This window comes from Acinonyx jubatus, chromosome B1, assembly GCF_027475565.1.
Source record: "Acinonyx jubatus isolate Ajub_Pintada_27869175 chromosome B1, VMU_Ajub_asm_v1.0, whole genome shotgun sequence".
Taxonomy (NCBI): domain Eukaryota; kingdom Metazoa; phylum Chordata; class Mammalia; order Carnivora; family Felidae; genus Acinonyx; species Acinonyx jubatus.
In genome coordinates, this window is record NC_069382.1 from 2,986,668 (window position 1) to 3,009,149 (window position 22,482).

Sequence of the window (22,482 nt, forward strand, 5' to 3'; positions counted from 1 at the left end):
TTTGTTTTGTTTTATTTTGTTTTCCTTTCTCTTCATTACTTTGTTTGGTGGGGAAGAGACAGTTGGATAAATGCTATCACTAGAGTCTGAGACTCACTGGTCTATCCTGCCTAAGATCATTTCTCAGTAATTCAGATTTAGCATCTTCAAATAGGTACCTTCAGTTCCTTTCCTATGAGGACATTTAATAAGGTGAAAAATTCTAGGGATAACATTTGCAGGTTAAGAGTAGAAAAGATTGGAAAATAGCAACTGAGAGGATATGTTATTCTTTCTTTCTTTCTTTCTTTTGTTCTTTCTTTCTTCCTTTCTTTTTCTTATATCAGCTTCTTTCGCTATAATCTGTCAGGGTCAGGCTAAATCCCACTTTAGGTAGTTTGGAAATTTGGGGGAAGAACCACTATATCGAAATGACAACAGTTTTTCATAACTATGTTTAGAGTGGCAATATGATAAGAGATAAATATTACTGTTTCTAGGGGCGCCTGGGTGGCTGAAGCGTCCGACTTCGGCTGAGGTCATGATCTCACGGCCCGTGAGTTCAAGCCCCGCGAGTTCAAGCCCCGCGTCGGGCTCTGTGCTGACCCTCACAGCCTGCAGCCTGTTTCAGATTCTGTGTCTCCCTCTGTCTCTGCCCCTCCCCTGTTCATGCTCTGCCTCTCTCTGTCTCAAAAGTAAATAAACATTGAAAAAAAAATTTAAAAAAAATATTACTGTTTCTACATAAAGCGACTGCTTTCTCAACCCTTTCCAAAGGGAACAGCCTTCCCCTCCTACATCCATGATGGGGTCCTAATCGAGCTCAGTCCTGGATGCTTTCCAGGTTCCCCGCCTTGTCCCCGGCAAGGGCCGCCTGGCCTTCACAAAGGTCCTCATGCTCATGACACCTCTGTTAGGAAGCCGTATCTTCCACCAATGACATCCTGGAGCTTCCCGTACCAATGTCTGCAACAATGCTCTCCCTATAAAGGAGAGCTTGGATCATCTCAAATAAATAAAATAAATGCACCATTGTTTCAAACAAAACGAATTTACTAAATACAGGGACAGAAACCACTGAGAAACCTTACAACTCACAGAGGAAATTGCATCATGCGTACACAGCAATGACTATCTCAAGAATTCAAGGTTTGCAAATAAAAATATAAACCCTGTTCATTGCACTTATGATTGACTCAGATTCTCATACTCATTAATTTTACTAAATTAATATAAATGTACAGGTAGCATGTAATATCAGTGTATAAAGTACTTAAGTACATAACAGATATACAAATGAAAGTATTTGACCTTGTCTCATTGTCAGAAACACTCTTGTTCTCTTCGACTTGCAATTAATCAGTTGTTTTTTATTTAATTTGGCAAGTAAGCAATTATATCCTACAAGCTATTAATCTTTTGTATTTAGATTGTCTTTTTATATTGTCCCCTTAGTAAATATGATTTATTTTAAATTTCCATTTTTATGTCTATTTATTCTTGAATTGGTAGAAATGTCATTCTTCACAAAAAACTGGTTCTGGTTCATGGTTGTTAGGCACATTTTCTGCTTTCCTTTATTAGTAGGGGGGGAAAAAACTACACTTTTGTAGTATCTCCTAGAGTTTTGTCAATCTTTTTTGAAGAGAAAAGTAAATGTTTTGAAAATGTTATATCTTGAGCAATTCCAGTGGCTTGCATTTTTTACTGTAAAACTCACTTCTTCCCCTAAGAATATTTGTTCCCTAATTTTTTAGAAATGCCTTCAAAATACTCAATTGCTTCATTAATAGATCTAATTACCTAGTACCCCCAACCAAATTAACATGTATTCATTAGATTTCATTATTGTTTATAATAAGAGTGTTCAAATTTCAGATTAAATACACGTTAAAAAAAATGTTTAGGGGCCCTGAGTGGCTCAGTCGGTTGAGCGTCTGACTTCAGCTCAGGTCATGACCTCGCGGTTTATGGGTTCGAGCCCCAAATCCAGCTATGTGCCTGGAGCTGCTTCAGATTCTGTGTCTCCCTCTCTCTCTGCCCCTCCCACTCTCACTCTGTCTGTGTCTCTCTCTCTCAAAAATAAACAAACATTAAAAAACAATGTTTAAAGCCCAAAGCAAAATGCCCCCATAGTTAAACAAGGATCAGTAAACATGTAAGTATTGCCTCAATTTCCTATTCTGGTTAATTGTCATTAATGTATGGTTGGTGTAGACACTGATAAACCATATGCACACAATCTCTCATTATGTCCGTTATGATAGACGATGGGCCCATTTCCCCATCTAAAACCAGAGTCTCTACGAGAGCTCAGCACCTCAAAAACACAGTGCCGTAATTCCTCCTCTTTCTGCACAAACTTTTTTTTTCCTGCTTGATCAATTCCATTATCACAGAAACGTACTGTTTTACTTCCCGTCTTCATAAACCGAGACAAAACAAAACTGCTGAACCAGAGAGCAAGCAAGCAGAGAGACTGGATGGTCCCATGGGCTGCCGCGGTCCCCCCTCTGTCCTCTCCCGGGGAGCAGCGGGAGAAACCCCCCAAACCAACTGTGTTACCGCTCCACTGGCCCCCCCTGACCCACCTGGAACACCGCCCCAGACCCCAGCGGACGCCCGAACCCACCGGCAGCACAGACCCCTCTCTGACCTACCACCTGTCCTACTCACGTGTGCACACCTGGAATAAAGTGCAATTTACGAGTCAGGCCCAGGACGAGATTAACAACAGTAACTAAGAATAAGAAAATGACACCAACACACAGCTACGGGAAGGTTCTTTGCAGCTCTCGAGTTTCCCACTGCCCTGTACTCACCCCTCCCCGGCTGCAGCGCGATGATAAAACGCCGCGGGTCAGGAGGTGAAGCCTCGCGCTAGCCCCAGCCTCGCGAGAAGGACGCAGGCGCGTGCGTGCGTGAGTAGCTCTGGGTCCTGCGGCCTGACGCTGCGTCAGGGGGAGGAGCCTAGGCTTCCCGCTCTGGTAACTAAGGCGTGAAGCGAAGCTCGGGAGAAGGGCCACGCCCCGGCCCCATCTCATCCTATCTTGAATCTGAAAACAGCCTTGAACAAGGTGAGCTGTGGCTCCCCTACCGCTAGGTCTTCTGGTCAGTTCTCCACTTGCACTCCCGCACGGTGCTGGGGTCACAGGCACAGTGAGCTCCTTCTACAGAGGTCGGGGGGCGGGATTGGGGGGGTACCAGCCCCGCCCAGATCACCCTTCAGCCCCCGTGTGTCCCTGCCCCTTTGGCCACTCCTTGTTCACAGGCTTCCTGGTTTGTTGTCTGGTATCCACGCTCTGCTGTAACTACCCCCCCCCCCCAGCCACGGATCCCATGGAAGTATTGTCATCAATACTTCAATAAATTATTACTACCGTGCTGTGATTATTTACCAATAATGTTTAAATCAGTACGCATTTGACTCCAGCAGAGTGCTGTGCGTGCATCCTATTCTATCCCATCACAGTGTGGTAAGAGTTCCGCCATGATTACAACCATTTCCAGCAAAATCACGACTTACAGCGCGGTTAATTGCTTTATCCTGGGTTACACGGCTACTGGTAGAGCCAATTCGGCTCGGACATCTGATTTTACAGCCTGCTTGCCTCTCCAGGGGGCCATGCTGCCTCCTTTTTTTTTTTTTAATTTTTTTTTAATGTTTTATTTATTTTTGAGACAGAGCATGAATGGGGGAGGGTCAGAGAGAGACACACACAGAATCTGAAACAGGCTCCAGGCTCTGAGCTGTCAGCACAGAGCCCGACGTGGGGCTCGAACTCACGGACCGCGAGATCACGACCTGAGCTGAAGTCGGAAGCTTAACCGACTGAGCCACCCAGGCGGCCTGCCTCCTTTATGCAGTATGCCACTCACTTTAACCGCTTGGCAGTGTAAAATTTTCTTATCATGAAAAGTTTGTTATTAGAACATAAGATATAATGCTTAAATACAGTAAAACCTTGGACCGTGAGGAGCTTGTTTGGCGAGTGTTCCACCAGACGGGCAAACATTTCTAATAAATCTTAACTTGATAAGTAAGCGATGTCTTGCAATACGCGTAGTGCGTGATGCCCAATATGACATGATCACACCTGAGCCAACGGTTCTCTCTCTCTCTCTCTCTCTCTCTCTCTCTCTCTCTCTCTCTCTCCAGGACTCTGGGTGATCGTCTCCCATGCTCAGATACTTCATCTCAGGCCACGATGTTTGGCAGGAATGGGTGATTTTTCAGAACGTTGGAAGGTGCCCACAAGTGGCACGCATGTATGTTCTGTCACTTCCAAGCACCCATGCACAGGCCTTGGCTTTTCCATCCAAGAGGGAGCTTAGGAATGCTCTGATTCATTCTAGGTCAGGATGCCTGCAGATAGAGACCCTTTCCTCTGCTGCCCTATTGCCAGTTACATTAAACACAGTGTATGACAAGAGTTTATTAATACTGTTCTGTAGGCAACATCCTTTCAAGTGCATACACTGGCCCACATGTAGAAAAAGATTCCATGGAGCCAGTAGATAGCAGTGATTCCATTAGTGAAAGTCATTCTACAAAATAACCCTCCTCTCTCTTATCTCTCTCACACCAGCCACGAAGGTTTTCAAAGTGCAGGTTAATGTGTTTATTTTTCTTTATATTTTGTATTTTTCAATACTTTTGCGTTATATTACAGTATTGTAATCATTTTCATATGGATATTTTTTGGGTTGTGGAACCAATAATCTGAGTTTCCGTTTTTTCTTATGTGAGAATTTTTTTTGATATACAAGTGTTTTAGATTACAAGCATGTTTCCAGAACAAATTATGCTCACAAACCAAGGCTTTATTGTATTTGTATATGAGTCAACATGTCTTTTTACAACGTTAAATTTTCAAAGCCAGAATGTGATTTGCTCCTGAATAATTATCAAAGAAATGCTTTGATGAACTCATATGTTACTTACTTAGACTCAAATGTCTGTTAACGTTGATGCTGTTCTAACAAAAGATGTGCACTGAGTCACACAGAATTGATTTTGTTTTCCTTCCCTATACAACGTTTTTATTTATGATTGAGTAGTATGTGGATGTGGCAGGAAAATTGGGAAAACCTAAAAATTATCAGAAAGAAAACAAAAGTGACTGAACAAATCATCGAAAGATGACCACTGTTACTATTATTTGTGTATTTATTTCCAACCCTATGTGCATTACATATATGAGTTAAAAGGGTTTAGAGGTAAAGACACACATGATATCTGCAGAATACAAACAAAAGTATAAATATATTTTTATTCTGCTTGTATGATTCTTTGAGCATTTCTTCTTGTCATTACATAGTTTATTTTTTAAACTAGATTTATTGACGTCTTTGAATAGTTTTGAAAAAAAAATGCTTTCCACATATTTAGTTCCCTCACAGACATTTTCTCGCTCCTGACAATTGTTTATAACACCAAACACCTTTTGACCACATCAGTAAATTCTGACCACATTCGCGGAATACGTTGTTAGAACGTATTAATCTGCAGTATTAAAACTGATTTTTAGAAGAACTATACCAGTTTACCTCAGCAGTTTATTTAAGAATATCTTGACTGTAGCACCTTTGCCAACATTGAATTTTACCCCCCCCAAAAAAAAAAATGTTTAACTTGGTAGTTGAAAAATGCTATAGATATTTACATGCATTTAAAGTAATGAATGTGCTTATTCTTCTATTCTTTAAGTCATACTATCATGATCTCATGGTCCATACATTATTTTGTTTATTTTATGGGGAGCTTCTCATTAGAACATATATACATATATATGTATATATGTAATGTAGAAATAAATAACTATTGTCTTTTCTTTATTAGGCTGTTTTGCCAGAGGCTCCCTTGTAAGTTAGCCCACACTCAGCTATCCATTCTTACATTGTCTATTAGATTTTATGATGCCCTCACATGGACCCGTGAGGAAAACAGACAACTGAGTTTTAGGAACTACATTATCAGATTTCTTTGTTACTATTTGTTATTTTTCAGCAGCCAGAATCTTTTGTTTGTTGGAGAAATCATCCTCTCTAAGGTGTTACAAGTGATCTTTTGGATCTGAAAAGTCTCAGCTATTTATTGCCAATACTGTACAACGTTAAAAGTTTTACTGTTGATACTTTTTGTTGGTTGACTATCGGACTGTCTTAGTCTAACGTCACTAAATTGAAAGAGAAAGTTTTCATTTGTGAAGTTATATTATTGCATCAATGATCGTGATCAGGTGATAGAAGGATTCTTGTGGGATACCCACAAACACTTGGTTATTGGATCCTTTGCCAACTTGAAGGGTAATTACAATAAAAGTTTTTATTGGAAGGAAGGCAGTTAACTTTATTTGTCTCTGTGTGCTTAACAAATCATGGACCTCAAGTAAATAATATATATTCCCTGCAATTTAAGTTGTCAGAGATAAGAACATTCAAGATTTAACTTGGAACACTTTGGGATTGAAAGATTTTTTCCTTAACTCTGTAGTGATTTATTGTTTTTTCCCACATAAGTTAATTTCAGGTCATTTCCTTCGAAACACAGGGAATGGAGGGGACCAAGGGACACAAGAGGGGACAAGAAGGAGACACCAATTGGAGACATTCTGGAGAAAGGGAGAAGATTAAAAAAAGAGAGAGAGTGACATTGTGTGCCCTGGAAACACCTTTTCTCCTTCCCCATCTTCTGTGTGTTAAGATGTAGATATTATTCAGAGGGATGTATGCATAATTAGCTCAGAAAATTCACACTTGCCAATAAAGATGTTGAGTCTTTTTCCCTCAACACACTCTTCATGTCTGTGTTATACCCCGTGGAGAGATTTTCCACTGCCATTTCCCCAGCTCTCCCAGCTGGACTATGAGGAGAAGCCACCTTCCTTGGCAGGTGGACACCCACTTTGTGAAATGTCTGGTTCAGCAGGAAGGGGGACTGTCCTCGACGTCCAGAGATCTGAGCATCAGTCTCACTTCTGAAAGTGTCTGAAATCCTGAGCCAAGGGCCTCATCTTTTTCTCATCAATTAAAGGAAGGACTTGAATTTCCAAGAGCCTGATATTCAGTGTCCTCATTCTTGTTCTAGGCAGACAATGTGGATGGTATTTACCCCAGAGCAGGGCTCCAGCCTGGACTTCTGTGTCTTCTTCTGGAAGGTAAGGGCGCTGGCGCGTCCCCTGCAAGAGCAGTGCTGTGCTCTGTACACAGTGGGAAGCATGCTGCTGGGCAGAGCCATCGGGGAAAATTGAACAAGCGTGAGCATCGCTCACGTAGAATAGGCCCTGTCCTTGTACTGGGCAATCAGTGTGCACAAACTATGTACCGCTATGGTCCAGATGTTTGCATCCACCATCTAATTCATATGTTGAAGTCCTAACCCCCAGCGTGATGGTGTTAAGAGGCAAGGCCTTAGGTAGGTGATTAGGGAATGAAATTAGTGCCCTTGTGGCGGAGGTCCCAGAGAGATCCCTTGTCCCCTTCTGCCATCTTGGAGCCAGAGAATGGGCCCTCACCAGAAACTGGATCTTTTTGGCCTCCAGAACTATGGGGAATAAGTATTTGTTGATTATGGGACACCACGGTGGTAATTTGTTACAGCAGCCTGAAGAGACAAAGACATCCACTGAGGGCACTTCCAGATTTGCATTTGTCAAACCCTTGATTCTTTTCATAGCCAAAGCCTCACCCTTAGACAGCATTGATTTTGGAGTTTGATGTGAGATCTCATCATCCTCCTGAAACTTCTTATTGCCGTCACCTTGACAGGTTAAGATGTCCTGAAACCTCAGGTACCTCTTCTGTTTAATAAAGATTAAGTGTCCTGCCTCACAGAGTTTTGAACAGTAATTGACATAACAAATAAAAGCACCTAGGTGTGATCTCTGGCTCTTCTTAGGCATGCCAAGCACTTGAAAGATACTTTGCAACAGGAGGGAGAACTTTCCAGTCCCTGTTTGCACTCATTGTGAAGTATCACTGTCTCTCCCTTCTTCAGCTTCTTTCCTTAACCTCACCACAGAGAGGACACCAGGGAGGAAACTGTGAACGCCCTGAGTATAGTCCCCGAGGAGCTAGGACAAGATCCTGTTATGTTAATCTCTAGCAGAGAAATTGGCACCTGTTTTTCATTCAAAATAATAATAATAATAAATAAACCAACAAAACATCCTACTAAAATTGTTCTCAGATTTTATATATATATATATTTATATATATATTTATATATATATTATATACATTATATAATATATATATTTATATGTATATACACATATACATATACATATACATGAAACAATATATAACAAACTCCCCATAGAACACTATATAGACCATGAGACAGTAACAGTCAAATGATCTTAAAGAATAAAGGAATAAACACCTTTAATAAATGCAAACAGAAATGAGATAGCATTTTTCAACCAGCAAGTCAGTAAGCATGTTCCCTTTTTTAAAGTACTTTTTTAAGTTTATTAATTTTATTTTTGAGAGAGAGAGTGTGCATAACAGATAGGCAGAGGGAAAGGGGGGAGAGAGAGAGAGAATCCCAAGCAAGCTTTGTGCTATCAGGGCAGAGCCCAACACGAGGCTCGAACCCATGACCTGAGTTGAAATGAGTCAGTCATTTAACAACTGAGCCACCCAGGTGCCCCTGAGATATTCTTACACACACCTGGTGAGGTGGACAAAGCGAAGCTTGTTGAAAAATCAGTGTATCCCTGTGGATGTAGAGTGTTGACGAAAACTCCTAATTCTAGCAATTCATAGAAGAAATCAGGTAGAGAATCCACTGGATTCTCTAGGAGGGAATGCGCTGGAACATCTGTCTGGGGCACTCCCGGTACCACCCCTCCCGCTTCTGTTTGTGCGAAGGTGTTCACTGCACAAGGTAAACTGTTTACATCAGTTCTTCCGCACATACACGTGTCCTTTCACACTGGGTGAGGACAGGTCACAGCAAATTCTGTGACAGCTATTTCTTCCCTGCCACCACAGACTTCTCAGCGCCCGTGACCGCTGTCCCGCGTTCGCCAGGGGCTGACCGTCTGAAACCTGGAGGGCGTCTCACGGTAGGAGAGCGCTCACGGTGTCTGTGCCCGAGGCCTTTATTCTCTCGCACAAAGGACGACCGCGTATTTGTGTCCACCGACCCGCGGGGAGGCTCAGAGGATTCCTAGTGGTAGGCCTGTACACGGAGCGTGGGGGGCCTGGCTCCCGGGGGTCTTCAGAAGCTGGCTCCTGGTGAAGCCTTCAGAAACCAGCCCTGCTCACTGCGGCCCACAGGAGGTGAGCATCTGACGGCCGTGCCTCTTGAGTAACAGGAGGAGGAGCTGCCCTGAAAACATCTCTTTCTCTCTCTGGTCTCTGCACATTCAGACGCTTCTCACTCAACTCCCAAGTCCAGTCCTTGGTCCCTCAGACCAGGGACGCACGGGCACGTGCGCAAGTGTGCGCCTGGGCTCAGAGCTGTGGATCTTCCCGAGCGAGGACGGGAGGGCCTAGATCAGACGATCTCCCCGCTCAGCTTTCGTAGTGGGCCCTGTCCAACGATTTACCGGGATTACACTGCCAAACCCAGGAGAGTGGTCAGTGCATGTGACATTTCGGTTTGGCTTCAGCGCCTGAGAATAGGACAGCATCCCGCATTCTAGCACATGGCACGAGAGACAAATCCACTTTCAGAATGTTTTCTTTGTGAATTCTCACGGCATTTGCTGCTCCAGATTGTTTCCTCTGTCTTTGCTTTTATCTTAATTTTTCTTATTTTGTAAGTACTATTATTTTGCTGATTTCCCCCAATGCTTTGAGAAAGCCTCATTAATTTCATTAAATGGTATATTAAATCAAACTTAATGTGGTGATAAAAAGGGACAGAATTGTAAAATCTTTACATGGGAACAATAAAATTTCTGTCTGAATGAGCCATCTTGAGCCACTTTTGAGTGATTAATTACAGAGCATTTTCTGAGAGATGCTGTATGAGGGAAACAGAGAATGAGGAATTCTGTTTAGTAACGGTCACTGTGGTGATGGAAAAAACACTGATAAACATAAATGCCACACATACATCTAGACCCCTTCTTCCCTTGTCTCCTACGATCACCAAAACCCAAAAGAGTCTATTTAAAGGGGCCGGATTTAGTGTATATCGTACACATAGGGATTTGTCAGAGGCTTCAGCAAACACCTGTTTTAAGGGATGGAAATGCAGATATCTTCAATTTGGGGAGCAAATTTGAAGGCAAAAATAAATTTAAATATAATGGAATCAAATTTCCATAAAAATTAAGATGAACCTAAAGGGGTATTTAATAGTTTGAAGCCACACTACCTAAGGAATCCACATACTGCTTAAACTTGTAATCTTGACTAAATCTAAGATAGTATCTGCCCCAATCCAAGGTCTCAAATCATTCCTTCATGAAAAAATTCTCCCTTATTTTTGATTTTTTCTACGATCTATACGCCTTCCTACCTCCTGCCAATATCCCCCAAATTTTGCCACTAACAACTGTAGAGAAAACAACACAGGGGACAAAGTTCCCATGAGTATAAATGTTCAATTGAGGCATGAGGTATGTTGTAGCACAGGGTTCTGTAAATTGCCTCAGAGTAGCTTTTTTCTGGATTCCCAGTTATGAACGAAGGTTCTCTTAGGTTAGGTTTTCTAATTATATTGTTACACAAAATATAAATTTTTACTTTGGCTTCTGTTCTGAGCAAGTGGAAGAGAAACGTCCCCTAGTATGAGATGCTGCAGACTGCAGAGGATAAGGTTGAACAGGAAAATGACGTGGTTTGGGTGTGGCGAGTTTGATTTGCCTATTACTAGACATGGACCCAAGAGTTTGGTCACATGAGACTGGGGTGGGAGACCACCTTGGGGGGGGGGGGGACTTATCGGCCCTCACGACACAATAGAAAATGGATGACATGAGCCATAGTAGTTGTCCTCAAGGAGCGACGCACATGGCGGAGGGCATCAGGATCCTTGGAGGGGACTATTGGATCAAAGCTGTGTCCACTTTCATACTAAGTATGTACTTGTTTCACTGTGTACAAAAGCAACGGTAGCTAAAACTGTTGTGCCTTTGTGTGAATCAGGACCCTGGCGCCAACGAGCTGTCACAGCCATCATGTTCTCCATGACACTCAAGTTCACTTAAGAATGCCAAGGATGAAGCAAGGAAAATAATTAATTTCATGCAATCTCAAGCCTTGAGTGCATGTCCTCTTGGTGTTCTGCTTGGTGAAATGGAAGCACTTATTAAGAACTTCTGCTGCATGACAATGTGGTATTGTCTTGAGGAGAAACACTCACATGGTTCTTTGATTTCAGGGACAAACTGGCTGCTTTTCCATGGACACCATTTGTACTTGAAGGAAAGACTAACGGACTCTGGTGAGTGTCCTAGTTGTTATGGCTCCATAACTCCAAACTCAGTGCCTTAGACCAGCAAGGGTATACTCTCTCACGGTTCTGTTGGTCCGAAATCCAGGTACGGCTCACTTGAGGTCTCAGACACTCAAAGGAGGAGGCTCAGCTGACTTCTCACCTGGGGGCCCTTGGAAGAACCTTCCTCCAGGTTCATTCAGGTTGCTAATGAGATCATGATGCTGTGATTGTTGACTGAGGTCCCTGTCTTCTTGTTGAGCAGGGTCCCTGCTGTGTGGCCCCATTCCCTTGAGTGCAATGGGGAATCTCCCTCATGTTCAATCTCTCACACACACAGTCTCTTTTCCTAGGAAGGACCCCTGGGAAGGGCCCATTGGAGGGAGAGGGGGAATGGCCCTTTTCTGAAGCCAGCTGTGCCAGAAAGTATAACCTAATCACAGGAGGGATGTCATATTTACTCAATGGGTATGTATGATCCTGAGGCCATCTTGGAATAATGCTTATCTTCAGATACTCAGATTTTCACAATTGGGTATTAGGTGATACTCACTTGAAAATGAATAGTCAGCTATTATCCCTGTAAAATAACCAGATGATATTTTTGCTGCTGGTGAAATTCGAGTTTTCAAGCAAATATTAGAATTTTAGAAATCTAGTATCTACCTCTGATCTTTACAACTTTCCAATACTTAGAATTGTCTGTGGAAATGGGCAGTGATATTGACAGACATAATTTTTTAAAGACATTGTATAATATATATTCTTATTAAGATATTTATACCAACAAACAGAAATATGAATAACTCAACTAACCTATAAGCATATAACGATCCATGCATTATACACTGAAGCCATGCGCAGGTAAAAGATCCATTCAAAATGCAAAATTGACCAATGGATTTTATCATAATAGAATATAAAAACTTTATAAGGTTTAAGATTCTATATAGCGACTAACTTTAAGAAACACCCATTGATTAATGTTTGTACGGTATTAAAAATATCTAATAATTCTCTAAAAAGTCTTAAAATATTTCTCTATTTTACAAATACCCATCTAGGTGCACTGTGATTTTCTTCATTCACTTCAACCAAAACAACATGGCACAATGTGTTTAAGATAGAAGTAGATGTGAATAGCAGCCTCTTCCTCCGAGCCCAATGTTAAAATGTTTTGCAAAAATATAAAATGGTGTTAGTCTTCAATCTACTTATTTTTCTTTTGGTCTTTGTTTTTGGAAAATATGGTTATTCTCATAAAACATGAAATTCTGTTAACTTTAGTGGGTTTATTATTATCAATTTAAATGAAATGAACATTTAAAAATTTCTATAAATATATTTCTATAAATATATATTAAACATCAACAGCTATCATGCATACACGCAAAAGTGTTTGGGATTCTCAATAGTCCTCAGTCTAAAGGGCTTGAGAACCTCTGCTCCAGGCTATAAGAGGAAACAGACAAGGAAATGAGAACTGATCTCTGTGCCAGGCTTCCTATGCAAACAGGGCATTCACACTGGTGTCATGGCTAAAATTCAGGAGTCCATGAATTCAAATAAAAAAAAAAATAGACTTTTATTTCAACTAACTTCTTTTTATTTATTTATTTTTAAGAGAGAGAGGGAGAGAGATAGACAGAGTGCAAGCAGGGGAGGGGCAGAGAGAGAGGAAGACACAGAATCTGAAGCAGGCTCCAGGCTCCGAGCTGTCAGCACAGAGCCCGACACGGGGCTGGAACCCACAAACTGTGAGATCATGACCTGAGCTGAAGTCGGATATTTAACCGACTAAGCCACCCAGGCACCCTCAACTAACTTCTAACTGAAAATAAGCCTCCCCCCGATTCATTTATTAGTATAGGCAACAAACCATAATAATATTAACAGTACCTGGTTACCAACAGAAAGCACAGATATTTTCTTATCACATTACACAGTTACCACAGATACCTCAAAATATAATTTTCTAATTCAGAACATCATAGCTAATAGAGTCACCACTTCACTAAAGAAGCACCTTCATCACTATTTACAAATTCTCTTTTAAGTATGTTGATGACTGGGGCGCCTGGGGAGCTCAGTCAGATAAGCGTCTGACTTTGGCTCAGGTCATGATCTCACGGTTCGTGAGTTCGAGCCCCTCTTCGGGCTCTGTGCTGACAGCTCGGAGCCTGGAGCCTGCTTCAGATTCTGTGTTTCCCTCTCTCTCTGCCCCCTCCTACTCACATTCTGTCTCTGTCTCTCTCAAAAATAAATAAACATTAAAAGTTTTTTAAAATATGTTGATGACAGTAGTTCAAAGCAACGAGTTTTGTTTGGTGTCCTATTATTTTATTTTATGCATTTACAAATGATATCCTAAGAAGTTTATGCATAAACTCTTCCACACTGTTGGAGGAGACTGGGAACGATGCTCAGAACCCCTGGAAGATGAGTTTTCAGCAAGGGACACGAAGGCATGGGTGGCTGAGGAGAGCGGTGAGGGAGCCGGCAGTACCCCTGAGACTCCGGAAGGGGATTGTGTGAAGGAAGCCCAAGTGTAAAGAGTTCAGTGCTGTTGGGAAGGCCCAGCAACCTGAGGGCTGGGGACTGCCATTGGATTTGGCTACCCGGAGGACAATGGTGTCTTTGACAAGAGTGTTTTCATTCCCGTGATGGGGACAGAGGCTTCACCGAATGGGCCTAGAAACATGAAGATTCTAGGTGACCAGTATAGGGATCACCTCTGAAAATTTTTTGTTGGAAAGGGAAGCAGGAAGTTAGGGTGGTTGCTGGTGGAGATTGTAGGGCCAGGGGCATGCTGTTGTTTTTCCTGCTTGTGTGTGTGATAGTCTCCCCCCGATACCATATAGCAAGTTCGTGTCTAATGGAAATGATCTAGAGGAGAGGAGAACAATGCTGGTTCAGGAGAAGAGAAGGTGTCAAGCCCTAGAATCAGGACGAGGGGTGGGAGTCCGTGTACCAGTAGAGAGCCTGGTCTCAGAGGAAGCAGAGGTGGTTGCCATGGCAATTGGAGGGAAGGCAAAGGGAGATGCTTGTGCTGCTGTGTTCTTAGTGAAAACATCGGGAGAACTTGGGAGGACACAGAGACCATTGGTCTGGGAATTTCTTAAGGACTCTGACAGTATCTCAGCCACCTATCTGCCTCTAGTGGTTTTTAAAACTACATCCACAAGTTATTTAACACTGCCATCAAAAAGGGTGCCCTAATTCCCCTCCCCTTGATGGTGAGCAGGACCTCGTGACCCCCTTGTGCTAAATAGACAGTGGAAGTGATTCATGTAAATTTGGAGACTAGGTCCCCAAAAAGACACTGCAGTTTCCTGCCTGCTCACTCTCTCTCTCTCTCTCTCTCTCATTGCTCCTCTCAGGAAGTTATTGGCCATGCCATAAAGACCATCTATCCATCCCTGGAAAGTTGCACTGCTGTGGACTCCATGTTTGTGTCCCCCCAGAATTCATATGTTTGAACACCAACCCCCATTGTGATTTGGAGCTGGGGGGCCTTTGGAGGGAATTAACTCATGAGAATGGAGTCCAGGAATGGGGTTGATGCCCTTACGAAAAGAGACACTAGAGAGCTTTTTCCCCCTCTCTACCCTGTGAGGACATAGAAAGAAGGTGGCCATCTGCAAACCACAGGGTATTGTCACTAGATACGGGATATGTCAGTGCCTTGATTTTGGACTTCCCAGCCTCCAGAACTAGGAGAAATAAATGCTTGCGGTTTAAACCACCCAATCCATGGTATTTTTCTGTAGCAGCCCAGACTGACCAAAGCACCCACCTAGTGAAGACTTAAGGTCCCCTGACAACAGCTGTGAGGACACTGATGTGTCCTGCCAAGAGCCATGACAATGAGCCATCTTGGAATCAGGCTATCCAGCCACAGCTGAGCCTTCAGATGGTCACAATCCTGGTCAACATCTTGACTGCAAATTTATGAAAAACTCTGAGCCGAATGACTCAGCTAAGTTGCTTCCTGTGTCCTCGCCTACAAAATATATAGAATAATCGCTGTCTGTGTTTAAGTCACTAAATTTAAGGTCATTCATTAGATAGCAATACGAGTACTGTACCCAGCCGCAGCCTGTGACATTGGCCTCTGATTAAAGGCGGTCAGATGAGTTTTCACAATGGCAGAGCTGCAAGTTGGCTGAAGCGTGTGGCTGGCTGTGTAGGGATCGCACACCCTCTGTAACACGTGACTTTCTTACCATCATTTGCCTCCGGTGTTCCTGAATCTATATGTTTTCAAGAGAAGCAGGACACCTAGATACCTATATGAAATTTATTACAAGTGTTGGCAATCATTACTTTTTTATTTTATGTCAGAGAAGCGTGATCAGCCTGTGTTTCTGATTTATGAAAGGTACAAGGTGTGCATTTACCTACGGGCTCCTGTCGAGCTAGCAGCACTGGCCTGCCTGTTTGTGCCTCCTGAGCTTTGCTCATTCTGTGCCCTCTGATGTTAATAGCAGCTCTGTGAGCACCTAATGTATTTCTTTAAATGTTTGTTTATTTTTGAGAGTGAGAGAGAGAGCCCCAGCAGGGGAGGGGCAGAGGGAGAGGGAGAGAGAAAATTCCAAGCAGGCTCCATGCTGTCAGCACAAAGCCCAACTTGGGGCTTGATCCCACGAACCGTGAGATCATGACTTGAGCTGAAATCAAGAGTCAGATGCTTAACTGACTAAGCCACTCAGATGCCCCTAATGTATTTTTAAAAGTCATGTTAAGAGTCACTGCCAAGCCCTGTATCTCTGGCCCAAAGACAGAGCCCCTGTTCTCTCTGAAGTTCTCTGCCTGATGGCTGGCACAGGTAACTCATTACTAACCTCTGCATTATTACCCTTGTGGATGCACATTCCGTCGGGAAACATTTTGAGCTCACACCTTCAGTATCTGTGCTTATTTTTTTAATTTTATTTCTTAATGGTGTAGACCCTTTCCCTCTCACTATAAAGGTAATACCATTTTATGTCAGTTAATACATTATTATCCCATAATACCCATTGCTATTTAGAATACTTAGCATAAAATTGTTTCATTTCAAATGGATAGTGACTTTGATGCAGTGATTTGAATGTTTTATTTTAAATTTAGTTTATCCCAGTATTTGGCTTTGATAGTTCTCGTAAATAAGAAAGCTCACCTCACAGCAGGAACCGTACAGAAACGTATTTAGCTTATTCAGCAATCTGCATCAATATCCCACCTGGACTGCAGGATTGCAATTAGTCCTGATGTACTGGAAGGAGACATGGGGGGGGGGGCTCATTTCCCTCTGAATACCTTCACACGTCTGGGCTTTTTCTCTTTCTTTCTTTCTTTCTTTCTTTCTTTCTTTCTTTCTTTCTTTCTTTCTTTCATTAAGTTTCTTTCATTTATTTTTGAGAGAAACAGAGCATGAGTGTCTGAGAGAGAGGGAGAGAGACAGAATCGCAAGCAGGAATCCACGCCATCAGCACAGAGCCCCATGTGGGGCTCAATCCCATGAATCTGATCATGACCTGAGCTAAAATCAAGAGTCAGGGGCTTAACCACCTGAGCCATCCAGGTACCCCATGGACTTTTTCTGTCTGACACGCTAACATGAGGCTGATGTCAGTGGTGTATTAAAAATTAAAGAAACTTAAGAAGTTGGAACCTTCTGCCCTGTTTGTGGGAATGCAAAATGGTGCACTGTATGGAAAACAGTATGGCGGCTCCTCAACAAAGTCAAGATACAACTACATATGATCAAGCAATTCCACTTGTGGGTACATATCCAAAAGAATTGAAAGCACAATTTCAAAGAGATATTTGTATACTTATGGTCACAGCAGCATTGTTCACAAACCAAGGGATGGAAGCAATTTAAGTGGCCATCAATGGATGAATGGATAAAAACTATGGTCTCTCCATTCAAGGGGATAGTATTCAGGCTTAAAAAGGAAAAAAAAAAAGTCCTGACGCTTGCTACAATGTGATTAACCTGGAAAACATTATACCTAACAGAGTAAGCCACTCAAGAAACGACAAATGTTGTACGATTCCACTTGCGTGAGGTAGCCGGTCAAACTCCTAGAAGGGCTGCACGAGGAGGAAATGAGGCTTTGGTGTTTCCAGGGACAGGAATTCAGCTGGGGAAGATGAAAAGAGTTTGGGAGATGGGTGGTGGCAGTGGCTGCATGAGAGTGTGGGCACTGACCTGCCCACTTAAACGTGGGGGAATTTGATGTTTGGTTTGTTGTACTACAATTTAAAATAACAATAAAAAATTAAGGAGCCTTACTTCATTTCTTTTAAAATAAATGTGAGCGTGGGTTTGAATATGTCCAATGGCTCTTCAGCGGAGTGATTGGTTTGTTTATCTCCCACAGTGAGAGTATCTGCTTTGGAGACCACCGCCCCACAACACTTGCAGAGTAACTTGGTTGAAAAGGAAAACAAAATTGAATCATCTCCCATGTAATCTTGCAAATCATACAATTTAAAATAACTTGAATGATCAGCCTTTAGCCATAGAGTAGAAGCATTGATTAAATGTCATATATGATGTTTCTTGAGCACTATCTGATAATTTCTCACTAATTTTTCAAATGGCATTATTCCTTTTATTCAAGATATATGGGCCGGGGCGGGACTATTTGTACCCACAGTTTTAAATATGCCATCTACTGCTTTAATCATGAATCATAAAATAATGTGAATTGACATCATCAAAATATCAGTAAGAATATGAGGTCTAGCAAGAGAGCCCCAAATCAACCAGCAAAGCCTCTCATCCAGAAACTGGTGATAATTCTTCACATGATCCAAGCAAGTCCACCAGAGAACTGCAGTTTTAGCGCTGAAACGGACAGCCTTTCAGAAAATTGTATTGTTGACTATTTGCCACAGTGTTGCATGGTGAGATTCACTGCCATTCAAGGTGTAAGCGCTGTCTTAAAACCACTTCAGTTTATTGAGAAACATTGCCCCGTCTTGCTTGTACAATGAAACCTTGGCTTTGGGAATGTTTTAACGCATGGGCACAAGAACGCCATGGAAGTCGAAGCTGTCTTCTGGTAGACATTGGAAGAAGAATCTTCAAATGTAGCTTCCGCCCCACTCCCTAAGTCAGTTCTTAGGTCCTGAGGCCCAGGTATCTGCACCTTACAACAGGACTAATATCTTCAACGAAAGTAAATGCATCTCGTACGCTTGGAAGTGGGGAAAGAGTTTCTCCCCAGCACAGTGCACGGCAGACTCCATGCGGAGGGGCTCAGAGCCCCGGATGGCTGTGACCAGACCACAGCAGCACCATCAGGCTCCATGGTAACACACCTGCATTCGCCAGTATGTCCTTGTACAGGACAATAGGCAAGACACGGGGTCATCCGAAGACAGACAAAGCTTCCTTAACCCATTTTCCAGGATCTCCTATTGCTTCTCCCATCACTGCTCAGAGGAGCAGGACCTCTGGTCCAGGGGCTTCCGGCACGCCTCGCCGAGGTCCATTCTGTCCGGCCTCTTCTCCAGACTTTGTTCTTCCCTCGCCTATGAGACACTTTCTTGTTTTACAAGTGGATCTACTTGTAAGGAGACCATGTGGTGATTATATAGCTTCCAGTATTTTCGTTCCCTGAAACTATGCTTCCACCAGAGAAGCTGACAACATGACTTCCCGTTTGTGTCCTTGGCTACCGAAAAGGTTAGATCAGAGGGGGGCTGTCTCGATCATATGGACTTACTTGCATTTATGGCCCCTGACTCGGTAATTTCTCTGATGTCCCTTGGATAATTAGTGGGATTCCCTTGCTCTGGGCCTGACCACCCCCGCGCACCAACTGAGCAAATCTTTGGGTATTGAGAGCAAAGAATTTCATCCATGATAGCTTTTTAGATGCATTCTCCTTCTACGGACTGATTTTTACTCTGGCCATGTGTTAGTGGCAGGGATAATTATTGATACTTTGCAACCACCAGGGAATGGCCTTGCATGCTATATGCTCTCAGTACCTACAAGTGCACCTTTCTACTACCTCGTCGTCCAAAAAGCCGTGATTTCCTTCTGAGGCATTGACCTTCCCTGGCATTTACTATCCTCATCAGAAGGCGCTGCCCTTATTCCATTTTGCGGACCCAGGAACTTTTCCAGTGTTCCATGTTGATAGAAAGCTGCTAGGACGTCACTCAGAGATGAAGCTCTTAACCAAATATTATGACATGTCCAAAAGCAACACAGTTTTATATGCTGGGTATTAAAAAAATATGCTAGAGGTGATAAGAGAAAGTGCTTTTAGCTATTATAATAGGTAGAATAATTTACTGCCTCAGAGTCTCATTTCTTGCCAAGGGTTGCTGTTGTCTTTATCTTTTTAGTATGGAAAAATTATTTAAAACATAAACACAATTACAGATAAAATGGTATTGAACCCACACGTAACCACCATTCACCTGCACTTACTACCAACACGTAGCGATCCTGTTGGTTACCTATATCCTTCCCTCCCAACCCACACTACTTTGAAGCAAACCTCAGGCCATAAATTCATAAGTCTACAGATATTTCAGTGTACATCTGTAAAAGATTAAGGCGCTTTTTAAAATGAATGGCCGCAATACAATGATCACATGGGAACTCGCAGTAATCTCTTAACATCATCAAATATCCATCCACGATTCAAATTCTTCTGATTACCTCATTTTTAAAATTAATTACCCATTCAGGACTCAAATAAGGTGCAGCTATTATAATTGGTTTTTATGTCTCTGAAGTCTCTTTTAAACTTCTGTACGTTCTCTTTTTGTTTCTTCCCTGCCCATCCACCTTACATTCACTTAGTAAACAACATGAGCAGTGTGTTATAGAGTCCCACATGTACACCTTGCTAATCATAGTACTGTGCACATCTTTGGTATGTTTCTCTGTCCTTTGAGTGTCCTTAAAATTGTCAGTCAGATAAAGCCTTGATAAGATTCAGGTTCGATTGTCTGGCCAGAACTCGGCATAGAGATGTTTTGTGTTTCTCACAGGAAGCACGTGATGTAAGGTTTGTCTTTCCTTCTGTGATTTTAGGAGCTATTGACGACCATTATGCAGGTCCATTATTTCATTAGGGGCTAAAAAAATGCTGATGTTCTTTCTCCCAGCCAGACTAGATATCATCACAACCAGGTTCATTGGTGTTGGGTTTCTGAATATGAGCTTGGGAGTGTCACAAATCAATATTAAATTTGGGTTCTGCCGCTTAATGAATGGAAGGTCCTTGTTTCTGTTCCTCTCCACATTGTAATGCAAAATGGTATAATATTCCTATTAACCTCCAAAGGCCACTATTGTGAGGATTGTATGAGATGATGCTCACTTAATTTTCGTTCCTTCAAAAACGAATTCTGAAACAAGGAGTTAGAGGCGGTGCATTCACTTGGGAATGGTCCTGGGGAGCATGAATAAAGGAATGGGAAGGTTGAACAAGAAAGGACAAAAGATATTCCCTGATGAAGGAAATACCGCTTTGCGCACATGGCCCTCAATTCATCAGGGTTCCTGTAGGGACCCCTGAAGCATGAGCCTGTCCGCAGATCCGGGCTGGAGAGATTTACCCTCCAATGCCTTCCTCTCCTTGGGTGATGGAGCCCTATATTCCCAGCACTTCCAGGCTGCTCTGTGCTGAGTGAGCTCCCAGAGCAAGAGAGCAAAATCTCCGGCCAAGAAGCAGAAGAGGAGCTTGAGGAGAGTTCCATCCCTACAAGAACTTCTGACCTCAGCTGCAGGGACATTCAGATGTAGGCTGAAGGGCTATGAGGGCTTCAACAATGGCTTCTCCATACGTGTAAAACACTCCTTATAGATCCTGGCACACGAGAAAGGCTACCTTAAGCTTGCTTTCCGTGATGGTTTGTGTATGAGGGGGTTCAGAACAAGCCATCCCAAAATATTCCACTTTGACATATTGGTCGTTTTAAGCTGAAGGCACCTGAAAAACCGCAGACGCAGGATGGGCTCTCTGACCACTCTCTTTCTACCTGAGAGCAGGTCGTGAAATTTCCCATGAGGACGGTCCCTCTTTGCACCAGGAAGAGACCAATCTTGTCACTGGGACAGTTACAAACAGACCTATTGAGATCATTTTTATTGTTCCCTCGCTCCCCTTGTATATTTCAATCCCTGCCCACACTTTACTGCCCCTAGGGCTTTGAACCTCTTTTCCTTTATCTTGTTCATTCTCCACAAATTTTTCACTCTTGATTTAAAAAGGTTTATAAGCTCTTGGTCCTAACCACTTTTTTGAGTTTTCAGTTTTCCTATGAAGGCTCCCGAATGCACATATTAAATAAAATGTGTGTGCTTTTCTGCTGCTCATATGTCTCATGTCCGCCTAATTCCCAGCCCTCAGTTACAGAACCTAAGAGGGTAGAGGGAAGTTCTTCCTCCCCTACACGTAGCTATATTTATTATAGCTGGTATGAGCTCTAGTGCATCACATTACTTGAAAGAATACTTTTTGGGGGGCTGGTAACATATGGGAGGGTCTTTCTAGTATTCTTGTAATGTCACAGATTTAAAAAAAAAAGTATCGGGGTGCCTGGGTGGCTTAGTCGGTTAAGCGTCAGATTTGGGCTCAGGTCATAATCTCGCAATTCAAGCGTTCGAGACTCGTGTTGGGCTGTGCTGAGAGTTCAGAGCCTGGAGCCTGCTTTGGATTCTGTGTCTCCCTCCCTCTCTGTCCCTCCCCTGCTTTCTCTCACTCTCTCTCAAAAACAAATGTTTTTTCTTTTAAAAAGTATTGGGTTGAAATTCACATAGCATTAATAGTTTTAAAGTGAACAATTCAATAGCATTTAGTGCATTCACAGTGTCGTCAACCACCACGTCTAGTTCCAGAATATTTCCATCATTTCAAAGTAAAGCCCCTTCCCCATTGAACAGCGTCTCTACATTCCCACACTGTCCCCCCACCCCCACCCCTGGAGACCACCAGTCTGCATTCTCTCCCACGGGTTTATCTCCACGGACAGATTTTACTGAATGCCTGCCTGTGAAGGAAGGAGATAGAGGACTAACAGATCTTAGTGGAAGTAGAGTCTAGCACGGGAGGGAATGTCGGTGAGAGGTGGGGACCCACTAG

At 42.7% G+C, this 22,482-nt stretch overlaps 1 protein-coding gene and 1 long non-coding RNA gene across 4 annotated transcripts in view; one reads left to right on the forward strand and one right to left on the reverse strand.

Annotated features, from left to right (window-relative positions):
* CSMD1 (CUB and Sushi multiple domains 1) overlaps nt 1-22,482 on the reverse strand; it is a 1,996,605-nt gene that overhangs the window by 677,352 nt on the left and 1,296,771 nt on the right. The gene's annotated exons all lie outside the window — the stretch shown is intronic.
* Nucleotides 2,939-16,630, forward strand: LOC113596535 (uncharacterized). The gene is made up of 4 exons (XR_003417289.2): nt 2,939-3,056; nt 7,070-7,139; nt 11,324-11,386; nt 14,758-16,630. It is a non-coding gene; the product is annotated as an uncharacterized LOC113596535 (long non-coding RNA).